The 13,869-nt window shown below is 42.8% G+C and overlaps 1 protein-coding gene and 1 long non-coding RNA gene across 20 annotated transcripts in view; one reads left to right on the top strand and one right to left on the bottom strand.

Annotated features, from left to right (window-relative positions):
* Positions 1-13,869, bottom strand: part of SLC38A4 (solute carrier family 38 member 4) — a 162,876-nt gene that overhangs the window by 60,196 nt on the left and 88,811 nt on the right. For 3 of the 17 annotated variants that reach the window (XM_056573992.1, XM_056573991.1, XM_056573997.1), the window contains 2 exons: positions 10,677-10,746; positions 6,685-6,743 (listed from right to left, as the gene is read on the bottom strand). The exons of 5 other annotated variants lie outside the window; for them this stretch is intronic. The gene's annotated coding sequence lies outside the window, so the exon portion shown is untranslated. Of the gene's footprint in view, positions 1-6,684; positions 6,744-9,354; positions 9,376-10,014; positions 10,159-10,415; positions 10,451-10,666; positions 10,747-13,869 lie in introns of those variants that run through there. 9 more of the 17 variants (XM_056573999.1, XM_056573996.1, XM_056573993.1 and 6 more) reach the window with 9 other exon arrangements.
* Positions 10,278-13,869, top strand: part of LOC130369163 (uncharacterized) — a 58,009-nt gene continuing 54,417 nt past the window's right edge. For all 3 annotated transcript variants that reach the window (XR_008892687.1, XR_008892688.1, XR_008892686.1), the window contains exon 1: positions 10,278-10,345. This is a non-coding gene — a long non-coding RNA (uncharacterized LOC130369163). The remainder of the gene's footprint in view (positions 10,346-13,869) is intronic.

The raw sequence follows: 13,869 nt of genomic DNA on the forward strand, positions 1-13,869 counted from the left end.
GGGTTAATAAATCTCCATCTGTGGTATTAAGATATATTACTGGGTTTCTGAAAAAAATGGTTATAAGGGGGAATGCCATAAAATAACAAAAACACAAATTTTCACCTAACAAATCCCCTGCTGCCCCAGAATTGGTACTTGGTCGCAGCATTGATGTCCCCATATGCCTACGTATCCACTGCATACTAAATTACAGAATATTTGTTGTTCTGGTACATCCATTCCAGTACTGTGAATTGTCAGTTCATGATCATGTCCAGTCAGTACTTTTGGCAGGCTCAGAAAATTAGTCAGCAGTAAATAAGAACTCGCTATGTTCATTCTGCTGCTTTATTTTGAGTTTCTAAAGAAACATTTAAAAAAAATAGAGAATTTACAGCAAACCCAGTATGTCAATAAACTTCTCAGAAATGCCATACTATGTTAACAGGGTTTTTTTTTCACAATAAACACTTAAAGGAGTACTGCAGCCAGTTGTCCTTTGTAATGCCATCACTCACTTTACCATAAAATGTATGGTGTGACCAAAAAAATACTATTTGTGTTGGGAAATTTAAAAGAAAACCACAGTTTTGCAAATTTTGGAAGGTTTCGTTTTCACGCCGTACAATTTACGGTAAAAATGATATGTGTTCTTTATTCTTTTTTTCTACTGCATCAACAGGACGACCTGGGTTGACTCCTGCTACCTACTGGCTGGGCAGCAACGCACCATTGTTGGTATCCGTCTAAAGAGGGGTTACATGCCTGTTATTTCCACATTGAGGTGAGCGGCCATCTATAAGCCCCGTGGGGACATCCCCCATTCCCTATACCTCCCACGTATATCCTCGGGTAGTACACGAGGTGCCGCTTGTCAGTCCCTTTTTTCGTGTCTTTCATCATTATTTATTCTTTGGGTCAATACGATTAAAATGATATCCATGATAATTTACTTTTCTATTACTGTTGCGCTTAAAAAAATCGCAAACTGTTTAACCAAATTAGTACATTTTAAATCCCCCTATTTTGAAGACCTATAACTTTTTCATTTTTCCGTATAAGCAGTGGTATGAGGGCTCATTTTTTGCGCCGTGATCTGTACTTTTTATTGATGCCATATTTGCTTATATAAAACTTTGATTACATTTTTATTGATTTTTTGGGGAATTAAATGTTATAAAAAAAAGCTGCTATTTTGGACTTTTTTTTTTCGTTCACGCCGTTCACCTTACGGTATCATTAACATTTTATTTCAATAGTTGGGATATTTACGCACGCGGCGATACCAGATATGTATATAAAATATATATTTTTTACACTTTTTGGGGGTGAAATAAGGAAAATGGGACAATTTTACATTTTTATTGGGGGAGGGGGTTTTTCACCTTTTTTCTTACTTTTTTAAAAACTTTTTTTACTTTTATTTTTACAATTTAATAGTCCCCATAGGGGACTATTTATAGCAATCATTCGATTGCTAATACTGTTCAGTGCCATGCATAGGACATAGCACTGATCAGTATTATCGGTCATCTTCTGCTCTGGTCTGCTCGATTGCAGACCAGAGCAGAAGACCCGTGGAAGGCAGCAGAGGCAGGTGAGGGGACCTCCGGCTGCCATGCTGGATGACCGGATTGCTGCGGCAGCGCTGCGGGTGATCCGATCATCCATTTTAGTGTCCACAATGCTGCAGATGCTGTGATCTGTATTGAGCACAGCATCTGAGGGGTTAATGGCAGACATCCGCGCGATCGCGGATGTCCGCCATTACCGGCGGGTCCTTGGCTGCTATCAGCAACCGGGACCTGCCGCGCATGACAAGAGCATCGCTCCGATGCTCACTGTTATACATAGGACGTAAATGTACGTCCTGGTGCGTTAAGTACCAGCTCACCAGGATGTACATTTACGTCCTGCGTCGTTAAGGGGTTAAATACTGATGTATCCATTATGAATACAATTCATTTTTAAAACATGTACTGCTATATTATTAATAAATGGAATTCATTTATTAACAGCATGATATATGCAGAAAATAGATGTACAACATAATAGATATTCCATCTGCAATCATTATTTTTTTATGTAATTTAGTAGTCTAATAATCAAACTAGATTAGAATAAATTCCTGGATCAATGAGTAATGGCAAGTATTTACCCTAACTTGTAATATTGTTACACTCCAGAAATACATTCCGGACCCTTTTAAACTCTTGAAGTGAGTTTACCATGACCATCTTGGTCAGTAGGTGGCTTGCCCCTGTAGGTAGTTTTACCCCACCTTTCCCCATACGTAATTTGCCCCCTAAGTAGGAACCTCCTGTAGGTAGTGTTAGGTAGCTTGCTCTTCTTATGAAGTTTTCCCCCTGTAGGTAGGACACCCCTTTAGGAGTAGTCTCATGAAAAGAAACTTATCCCTCATCCGCAGGACAGGGGATAAGTTTTAGATTGGAGGGGGGGTCTGAGCACTGGGGCCCCCCCGGGATCTCCTGTACGGGGCTCTGGCTCTCCCCTAGAGTGGTGCATCACGACCCCCATCTGAAGTGGGGGCCACCACACCCTGCCATACATTTCTATGAGGAGCCAAAGAGGGGAATGCTACTTAGCACTACCTACAGAGATCGCGGGGGTCCCCAGTGCTTGGACCCTCTGCAATCTAAAATTAGGAGATACGTCTTTTTTATGATATATCTCCTTTAAAATAGTTTGCCTCCGGAAGGTAGTTCTGTTCTCATAGATAGGACTGCCCTGAATGTAGTTTGCCCCCTGTAGGTAGGATGCCCTTTAGGAAGTTTGTCACATTTAAGATGGACCCCCTCTAGGTAGCTTGCCCTATGTATGCAGAGCCCTCTTGTAAATATCTTGCCTGCTGTACATAGTTTCTCCCCTGTAGACAGGAGGCTCCTGAAAATAGGAAAAATAAACCTACCCTTCAGCTCCCATGCAGTCACCACTGACTTTTCCCGCTTTTAATCTGCAGGCAACTTCTCTCTGCAGCCACTAGAGGCCAGCTAGAAGCTCTTCTACCTCCAGGACATGCACAATTAAGTAATTCTGGAAAATGTTCTAGGTAATGGAATTCACCAATTCTATTCACTACTTTAGTTGCCTGCTATTCACCCAGTCCAGCCAGCCTACTTCTTTCCCTGAATTTTCAGATGAGCAGGGACTTTATTTTTAAAAGTGGTTTGAATGCTAGGCTCAGGGGTGTGACTATGAGGCTAGGGGGCATTGTGTATCAGGCTTAAACTCCCTGAACCTAGCAGTCAGGCCTTTCTGAAATAATGTTCATGACCATCTGACAATTCAGGGTAAAAGTACAAATATATTTAACAAAATAGAAAAATTCCTATATCTTGGGAAGAGGGGGGTGTACTAACCAAGTATAAACAGTTTTGTATTTATGAGGCTACAAAATTATATAAAAAGTTGCATTTTGTATACTATTAAATGATACTGCTAGTGTATACTTGAGCCTCATTTATTTTAAATCTAATAAATCTAGTAGGGTGCCTTTATGGTTCACATTTCCATTTCGATAATTTAATTAAAGAGACTCTTTAAAACTAAATCCTGAAAGTTTGAAAAAAGACTAAAATACTGCTGTGAGAGAATAGCACGATCCAGCATTCATTTAGTCATGTTGAACAGTCAGAAGTACTTAGGAGGCTCACAGGCCAGAAGGGCTTAAACTAGTCCGAAACTATCAATTCAACTCTCCCTTTGACCAACCAAACTTGTCACTTAAGACCTGTGAAAGAAACAAAACAATGTGTGTTGACAAAAACGTTGTTGATGCAAGTATAGGGTGCAGGGGACCTAGTTGTAGTCCACTATATTTAGCTAGAACTTTAACAGTGGAAAACTAATCCTGGAGGTAATGACTCATTACTTTATAGACTGCTTCTAACATCTGTACTGGTACTTGTATGCTACAACTTGCTGTTTTATCATTTAACAGCTTGAATGTTTATCATGTTTATTCTGGGTCACAATGTATGAGGAATCAGTGTCTAAAATTGGAAATCTGTATCATGTCAAAACCTCAGATGATTCTTGAGGATATACCATTCTTCTGGTCTTCTGGTTTCACTAGCATCTGTCTGTGTCTGCCCATGCTTGGGGTAATGATATAGCTGTCCTATGTAGCTATAGTATCACTAATATTTGTATTCTAGATATAATCAATAGTTTGAACAGGGCAGCATGTTGGTAATATATAGATATCCAGGTGCATCTCTTCACATGGTAGTACACTCATGATGATGGGAGAAGAAAAAATACAGTGACCCTCCAACCTACGATGGCCTCGACATACGATGATTAAAATAAGCAATGGCCTCTCAGGGGCCATCGCATGTTGAAGGCAACATCAACATACAATGCTTTTGTATGTTGGGGCCAACGCATAAACGGCTATCCGGCAGCGCTGACTGCTTCAGCTGCCGTCGGATAGCCATTTACGGTACCCCGTGTGCTCCGGTGATGGTCTCCTACCTGTCCTCGGAGCTCTGGAGCGTCCTCTTCGGGATCCCCTCCATCGCCGGCGCTCTCCATCATCGTCATCATGTTGCCGCGCACGCCGTCCCGTCATGCAATAGGAGCGGCGTGCGTAGTGACGTGATGACGGCAACGTGAGAGCGATGATCCCGGGCAGCAGAGACGTTCCAGAGCGGCGGGGACATCATGGGGGCGCGGCGACAGCATTGGAGCGCAACATCCAGGGCAGTGGTGACGAGCGGTGACGGTCCTGAGCGGCGGGGACAGGTGAGTACAACTTCCTATTGTTTACATTGCACGGATCCCTCAACATACGATGGTTTCAACAAACAATGGTTCGTTTGGAATGGATTACCATTGTATGTTGAGGGACCACTGTACACCTACAATTTAGGAACTGAGATTTGGATCCTGGCTTACTTATTCTTACCTGAATTGTTGGGGTTGTGTGGATAGAGTTTTATATTTGTGGGTGGCCCATCACAGTTTCTTTCTATGTAAAGTTCTAAACAGGCTCCAGGGGCGCACAAGCCTGTGATGCAACCAATGAATAGATTAGTGTGCCCACTGCCATTTTAAAAGCACAAAACTACTACTATTGTCTATTAGATTGCATAGAGACCTGAGCTAATACCATTTTGCCATTTTGCCAACGTGTCTGATGTAAAGCATGCTTAATAGTACTTTTTGTTAAGAAAACATAAAGCGGTGCTTTTTGTTGACCAGCAAGTGGCCCATATATCGTTCTTGCAGTTCTTTCACCCTTTTCTTTGTGTCTGCCTTTCAGCCTTTCATATGTACAGTAACTTTCTCTTATTATGCCAGAAGTTGATATAGGAGGAGAACCTCCCAGCAGGAACACTCTGTGATATATATCACTGTTATATATTGCACAGAAGGTTGCACGCAATATTAGATTTACATCTCAGGAGACCAACACAGCTATAGCACTACTTAACCAAATCTTTGCCTCACCCCAACTGACCTTGCAGGGCCAACCAGTCAAGTCTCATATGCCAAATAATATAATAATCCAACCCTGATGGGGCATTTGTAGCACTGTAAATCAGTGTGTACATATTTGAGATACACCAAGTCTAACATATATAAACACTAAAAGTAAAAAAAAAAAAAATCATAATAAAAATGTATTAATTATACAAGATGTACTCATTATGTAAAAACAGGAATAGGCAAAATATTGCCAAGGTCAAGGTCTGTCCATGAATCCACTATACATTTTGACAAAACATCTAAATAAAAATGAATGCGGAGCTTGTGTGCTCGTCTTTCCTGAACTTTGATGTTTAACTTCTGAAGGTGTGTAACGCCACTGTGCCATAGTACATATTTGTCTGCAATCACCTCTTCTAGCCTGTTAGTCAAACATGTTGATGCACAGCTGCCTGTTTTGCATTTCTTCTACTGACAAAATAACGGAATGAAACAAAATAGCCTTTTGAACTTTGTTGGAAATATTGCGGCTTTATTATTTGTCACAGTTCAAAAAGGTTTAGATTTTATTGTATTGTTTATTATATAACCAGTGTAGAGGAAAAGTGGTGCAGTTGCCCATAGCAACCAATCAGATTGCTTCTTTCATTTTTAACAAGGCCTTTGAAAAATGAAAGAAGCAATCTGATTGGTTGCAATGGGCAACTGGGCAACCTTTACTCTGCACAGGTATTGATAAATATCCCATTATGTTCCTTAACCTCCCATTCATTCATTTATACCCAGCCTTACACATTACATCCAGTTTCAATTAACCCCAATACCCATATTTGGTACCCCATTAACCTAGTTCCCATGGTTCAGATTGCCAATTGACCTAGTTTCCATGGTTCAAAGGCTTTCTTAATTACCAATTGACAATCATGAGTAAAAAAGTTAAACCACAACACTGTGACACTCTGTCCCACCCCGGGACTCGAACCACCACACGGTCTGCCATCCACTGTACTGCCGAGACTCTCCTGCTTATCTTACAGTTTTACATACCGTGAGATCCCCATAGACCACAATGGGCCTATTGGTTTCAATGGCCAAAACAATCACAGAGTTAATGCACTAGTGCAGTGGTCTCCAACCTGCGGACCTCCAGATGTTGCAAAACTACAATAAATGTGCGATAATCGCGATTAAAATACGAATTGCGAATATTCGCGAGCAACACTATTAATTAATGGTAATTATACTTACGTTATTATAATAATCTTGAACATAATTTTCTTGAAAGGGATGAATGTATATGCAGAATACTAAAAAGTCAAAGTTAAATATTAAAATTAATTAATATTAATATTAAGAATTAATAAAGAGGTAATTAAAATATATTGCAATTTTTCACAACACAATAATTATAGCTCCTATGCACTAAAATGACAAGTAATAAGGGAAAATTAGGATTTTTAAAGAGAGTTTTCCAAATGCATTGGCCTTTGGCAGAGAACGAAACCCTTCTTGCCTCTGCTGTCTACTTATACTAACTTTCTACATGTACTATATGACATGTTTATGGATTTGTGTGCTGGCTAGTATTTAAATAATATCTCTAAAGAGCTAGAGCAGTGTTTTCCAACCAGTATGCCTCCAGCTGTTGCAAAACAACAACTCCCAGCATGTCCGGACAGCCAAAGGCTATTAGGGCTTGCTGGGAGTTGCGGTTTTGCAACAGCTGGAGGCCCACTGGTTGGATACTACTGAGCTAGAGTGTCTAGGATCCCAGATTGTCTTAAGTGATAAAAACATAATTACTAATATCCATTATTCATGGCGGTCAAGGATGGTTATGAATTAACATAAAAAATATGTCAATGTTTTGGGTGGTTCACTAGTTAACACTTAAATGGGCACTGTCAGATACAAAACTTTTGATATGTTGTAAAGCATGCAAAACCAAAAGGTTTTGCATTTGCTTTCATTAGAAAATTTTCAGTATTTCATACTGAAAAAGCCAGTCAAACAACTGCCCCCACTGCCGGCTTAGACAAATACTAGTCCTGCTGTGTCCATGCGTCATGGACATACTTGTTTAATTGATTGCTGTGAGCGCAGGGCTCACCGCTGGAGGAAAAATCCTCCCATGTCAGTGAAGACAAGCTGGGAGTTGTAGTTTTGCTAATGCTAGGGGAGATGTGAGCAGACAGCATACTGAGGGAGGGGGCGGAGACCTGTACAGGGAGGCCACGCCCCCTCCCTTTGAGACGAATTCAGACTAGTGAGCTAAATTAAAAGTGTAATAAAAAAAAATATATAAAGGTGCTAGACACATAGAAATTAGATGTACATGGTCAGGATTAGGCACTGAGTGATATATAAAAATTATTTTTTTTTGTTGGATCTGATGGGTACGCTTTAATATTTTTAGCTCTGTGTTTCTGGTATAGATCATGCAGTTAAACAATAAAATGTTGTCAGCCTGCAGCTGCTATGAGGGGCCGCTCAATACAGTCATTTATGCTTTCAAATCAGTTGAATCTTGCCTTCCTAGTCTGCACAAAAGTACCAAGAAAGGAATACATACAGAATATATAGTACCATGGCTGCATTACGCTGCCTTGATGACAATTAAATCACTGTATTTAGAGCAGTGGCTGTCACTGTTATTACAATTGTGATATTCACTGAAACAGTGCTTCAGTAAGAGTTACAGAACTATTGATCCCACAGAGCTGAACGCCACAGTGACAATGCGCCCATGACAGCAACAGAGTTCAAAAAGACTAACAACTTCTATAGTTCCATAGGTCACAGTGGCCCCATTCCTGAACTATCCGAAGTAACCCCTTATCTGTAGTGCCCAGAACTGTTCTCACTGTGTAAAATGATTGTTTATTACCAACATTTTGCACAGTTCTAACACTACCAGTCAATTGGGTGCCCTGTCATTTGCACTTGGTTTTGCAGATTGATGATATTTATCCCCATTCCCATGTGGTTCTAAATAACTTGCCAAAGTGTCCCCCTCTTCTCTCACCATGTCATCCAATGTTTGTAAACTTTAAATAAATGTGTTATTCCTATGCTTTCACACAACATCTTTCTACAAATGTACTTATTGTATTTTCCCCATTGTCTAATCTACCTAAACCTGGCATGTCAATCCCGCTGTGTGGACTTATGCTAGACTCGGATCTGTCTATTACTCACTTTAGTCAGTCCTGTTCACATTCTTGTCCCCTGCACTTAACAAACATCTCCAGAATCTCTCCTGTTCTCACAGTTGAAACACCTAAAACTGGTTGTTGCTTTGATTCATTTTCACTTTATTAATATATCTTCTCTTCTTTAAACTCTCCACTCCCAAGTCTATTCTAAATGTCGCAGCCAGACTCATCTTTCTCTCCAGCCGTTAAACCGATGCCTCCCCCGTGTCAGACACTACACTGGTTACCTGTTCAGTCCACAATACAGTATAAAATCCTCAGTCTTACCCACAATGCTCTCCACAATGCTGCACCTCCCTACATCTCCTCCCTCATCTCTGTCTACCATCCTACTCGTTCTCTCCACTCTGTTAATGATCTAACACTAACATTTTCCATAATTTGAACATCTCCCTCCCGTCTCCAAGACTTTGATTGTGGTGCACTAGTTCTCTGGAATGCAATACCCCAAACCCTCAGACTTTTACCCAACAACCACAGTTTTAAATAGGCTCTAAATACACTTCTTTTCAGGAAGGCCTATAATATCTCCTAATTTGCCTCCACTACTATCATTCAGCAGTGTCCCCAGACGCTCTATGCACTTTAAAGGAGTACTCCGCCCCTAGACATCTTATCCCCTATCCGAAGGATAGGGGATAAGATGTCAGATCGCGGGGGTCCCGCTGCTGGGGACCCCCGGGAACTCGGTTGCAGCACCCACCTCAACGGCTTCCGGCAACGCTGGAGGCTTCGGATCCCGACCACGAAAGCGAAAGAGCGTGACGTCACGACTCCTCCCCCGTGTGACGTCACGCCCCGCCTCTCAATGCAAGTCTATACGAGGGGGCGTCATGCCCCCTCCCATAGGCTTGCATTGAGGGGGTGGAGCCGTGACACGGGGGCCGAGCCATGACGTCACAACGCTCCGGCCCCGTGATCGACAGTAATCAGACCCGGAGCAAACACGCTCCGGGGACTGATTTTAACGGGGTGCGGCGTGCAAGATCACAGGGGTACCCAGCGGCGGGACCCCCGCAATCAGGCATCTTATCTCCTATCCTTTGGATAGGGGATAAGAAGTCTAAGCGCCGGTGTACCCCTTTAAACACACAAATTGGCTGGTGACTGGTTCACTCTCCTTCATATTTATAAAACATGGCTGGACCATTGAATACATAAAGCATCTGCTACCATTTTTCTCAAGCCCATCCCTCATAGACTGTGTGCTCTCATGAGCAGGGCCCTCACTTCTCTTGTTTTAATAATCAGTGTCTAATTTAAGTCTATTTTATGTCCTTATTTGTCCCCTCGAAATGGTAAAGTGTTGCTTAATTTTTTGGTAATATATATATAGATAAATATTTATTATGATTATGATTACTTAGAATTGTGCACATGGTTAAGGCACTACCAGCAAAGCAAACTTCTCTCCAGGTTTTCCATCAAAGGTAAAATATAGACAAAATCTCAATGGGTGAGATTTATCAAAACCTGTGCAGAGGAAAACTTGCCCAGTTGCCCATAGCAACCAATCAGATTGTTTCTTTCATTTTTCACAGGCCTTCATAAAAATGAAAGCAGCAAGCTGATTGGTTGCTATGGGCAACTGGGCAAGTTTTCCTCTGCACAGGTTTTGATAAATCTCCCCCCAATATGAATTTTGCACCTTGAGGCACTGCACCACAAGATATATTTAATAAATAGCTGATATGGTAATGTACTTCTGCTTTGTTCCCCCGTATAAAAGATATATAGGGTAGACTATTAGCTAAAAATATAAACCTTGGGGGAGTTTTATCAAAACCTGTCCAGAGGAAACGTTGCTGGATTGCAATAGCAACCAATCAGATCGCTTCTTTCATTTTTGAAAAGGCCTCTGAAAAATTAAAGAAGTGATCTGATTGGTTGCTATGGGCAACTCAGGGACTTTTACTCTGGACAGGTTTTGATAAATCTTCCCCCCAGGTTTCCTGATATCAGGTTTTTTTTTCTGATATAGCCTTAACCAAACTACAATATAGCAATAATGGTACTGTATGTTACTGCTGGCGTCTGACTTCCTTTTCCAAGCACAGGGAGACATATGGTGTTTTCATCCAAAGGTTTTTCCTTTCTGCAGCACAAGCATAAAATAGTCAGCAGTGCAATAACCAGAAAATGACTTTTAGCTGATAAGGCTATCACACAATAACCAATTCTATACTGTATATCTACTAAGTAACTAATACAGTAACTCACATAAGGGAGTACACCCATCACATTTTTGTAAATATTTTATGATATTTTTTATGTGCCAACACTGACACTCTCTTGTAAAGTAATGAGTGCATAGTCTGTAATAATAATAATATTATTTATTTATAAATCACCAACATATTCTGTAGCACTTTACAATTTTGAGGGTACAAATAAAGACAACTATCAGACATTACCATATACCGTATTTTTCGCCCTATAGGACGCACCGGCGTATAAGACGCACCCAATTTATAGGAGCAAAATCTAAAAAAAATTAAGATTTTGAACTCAATAGTGGTCTTCAACTTGCGGACCTCCAGATGTTGAAAAACCACAACTCCCAGCATGCCCGGACAGCCGTTGGCTGTCCGGGCATGCTGGGAGTTGTAGTTTTGCAACATCTGGAGGTCCGCAGATTGAAGACCACTGCATAGGAGGTAATACTCACGTGTCCCCGCCGCTCCGGAGCCGTCACCGCTGCCCTGGATGTCGCTCCATTGCTGTCGCCGTGTCCCCGTCGCTCCGGAACGTCTCTGCTGCCGGCCGGGTATCCTCGCTCTCCGTCGCCGCCATCACGTCGTTACGCACGCCGACGCACGTACGCGACGACGTGATGACGAGGAAGGAGAGTGCCGGCCATACAGGGGATCCCTGAATGGAGAAGACACCGAGGAGGTAGGTAAGGTCCCTCCCGGTGTCCTGTACGCACTAACCTGGACCGAACAGCCCGACTGAACAGCCGGGTTAGTGTCACTTTCCCTTCAGACGCGGCGGTCAGCTTTGATCATCGCGTCTGAAGGATTAATAAAGGGCATCACCGCGATCGGTGATGTCCTGTATTAGCCACGGGTCCCGGCCGTTTATTGGCCGCAGGGACCGCCGCGATAGGGGTGTATTCGCCATATAAGACGCACCGACTTTTCCCCCCCAGTTTTGGGGAAGAAAAAGTGCGTCTTATACGGTGAAAAATACGGTACACAAAATATTCAAACAGGAGGAGTGAGGGTCCTGCTCGCAACAGCTTACAGATACTCAGGAATGAGGGGATAGACACAGGCAGAAGGTGCTTTATTAATGCAATGGTCCAGCCATGTTTCATACATAGGGTAGATGGTTAGATGAAGGAGGGTAAACCAGTCACAAGCTAATCTCTGAATGTCTAAAGTGCATAGAGTGTAACGGGAGACTGTTGCAAATATGGTACTTTTGTTGTTTCCAAGAACCAAAGTGATCATAGGGGAGACCAATTGGTGGATGTTATAGGCCTGAAGATATGTGTATGAAGATATTTGTAACGTTAAAAACTTTGGATGTTGTTTATAAGTCTGAAAGTGTGGGGTGTCACATTTCAAAGAAATGGTGCAGCACGAGCAAAGTCTTGGATACAGGAATGAGAGGTTCGAATTATAGAAGATGTTATTTTTAGATCAGTAGCAGAGTGGAGAGCACGTGTAGGATAGTAGACAGAGACGAAGGAGGAGATATAGCACTGTGGAGAGCTTTGTGGGTGAGGGGGAGTATTTTGTACTTTATTCTGGACTGAACAGGTAACCAATGTAGTGACTGGCACAGAGGGAAGAAGGTATTGGTGTAATGGCTGGAGAGAAAGATGAGTCTGGCTGTGACATTTAAGATGGACTTTAGAGGGGAGAGCTTAGTGAAGAAAAGGCCTATTAGTAAATAGTTATAACGGTCAAGGAGAATGAATGAAAGCAACAATGAGAGTTTTTGCAGTTTCAATAGTGAGGAACAGAGTCATAGCTGCCATGCGCCTCAGGTGCAGTTACAGCCTCTGATAAAGGGGGGACAAATGCGCAGACCTGCTCCCCTATTTGGATTTATTACCTCCCAGGCAGCCTGCTGCGTTAGGCCCTTTAACCGCAATGGCTGCCTGGGAGTAGAGCAGGACATCACATCAGTGATGATGTGTGACGTGGTCCCGGCAGAGAGGAGCATGCAGGACATGCGCCCTCCCTCCTCAGTCTGCCTGTCGCTGAGTCGTGGGGCCGCAAGTCTGAGCTGCTCCTGCGGAATGTAGCAGAATCAGGCTTCATGTGGCAGCACAATGCCACCCACCATTAAGGTAATCCCCTCCACCGGCCTGTCCCCCCATCTGCCTACCCCCATTACACCTACCTGCCAGTGCCACCATATAGTTAACCCCCACCTACCTACCTCTCCCCGACCTGCCTACCCCAATTACCCCCCACCTGCCTACCCCAACCTACCCCCCCCCCCTCCGGCCCCACACACTTAACCATTTCACCCACCTTCCTACCTAACTACTGCACCCTTAAAGGGGTATTTCAGGTTAGGAAAATGTATCCTTTATCCATAGAATAGGGGATAAAAGTTTAATTGGGGGGGGGGGGGGGGGGTTGGGGGATACATTTTCCCAACCCGCAGTACCCCTTAGGACCTTAAAGGGGTAGTCTATGGCTGATTAGTCTAGTAGTCTACAGCTGATTGGTCCTCTGGTCCGTCTTCTTCTTCCTACTTCCGTGTGACGGATTGTCACACTGTGCTTCAGTCTATCCCCGGCCTCAGCGATGTCCCGCCTCGACCGGTGATAGGCTGAAGTGCCGTATGACGATCCGTGCACACAGAAGTAGGAAGAAGACGGACCGGAGGACCAATCAGCTGTAGTCGTGCTCCAGGGGAACGGAGGAAGGTGAGTTAAAGTTTATTTTTATTTTTTTATCAGCCCGGGCGGGGTAGTCTGCACTAGACTACTCCTTTAAAGTATATGTGTCATCCAGATCTTTTTTCAGCCATTATGCACTCGCTGATCTGATAGGAAACATACTGGACTTACCTGGCATCGCTCTTATGGTGTCCCGGTATCACCTCTCCAGTCCTCTGCTGCTGTCTTCTTTCTGGTTGCTCATGGTCAATGCATCAAACCGCAGCTCAGCTAATCACCGGCTAATAGAATGAAATGCAGTGACATGTATTGAGCCCTGGCACTGGTCTTCTTCCTGGTGCTGAGGCTCAATGC

The sequence above is a fragment of the Hyla sarda genome, chromosome 4 (assembly GCF_029499605.1).
Source record: "Hyla sarda isolate aHylSar1 chromosome 4, aHylSar1.hap1, whole genome shotgun sequence".
Classification (NCBI taxonomy): Eukaryota; Metazoa; Chordata; class Amphibia; order Anura; family Hylidae; genus Hyla; species Hyla sarda.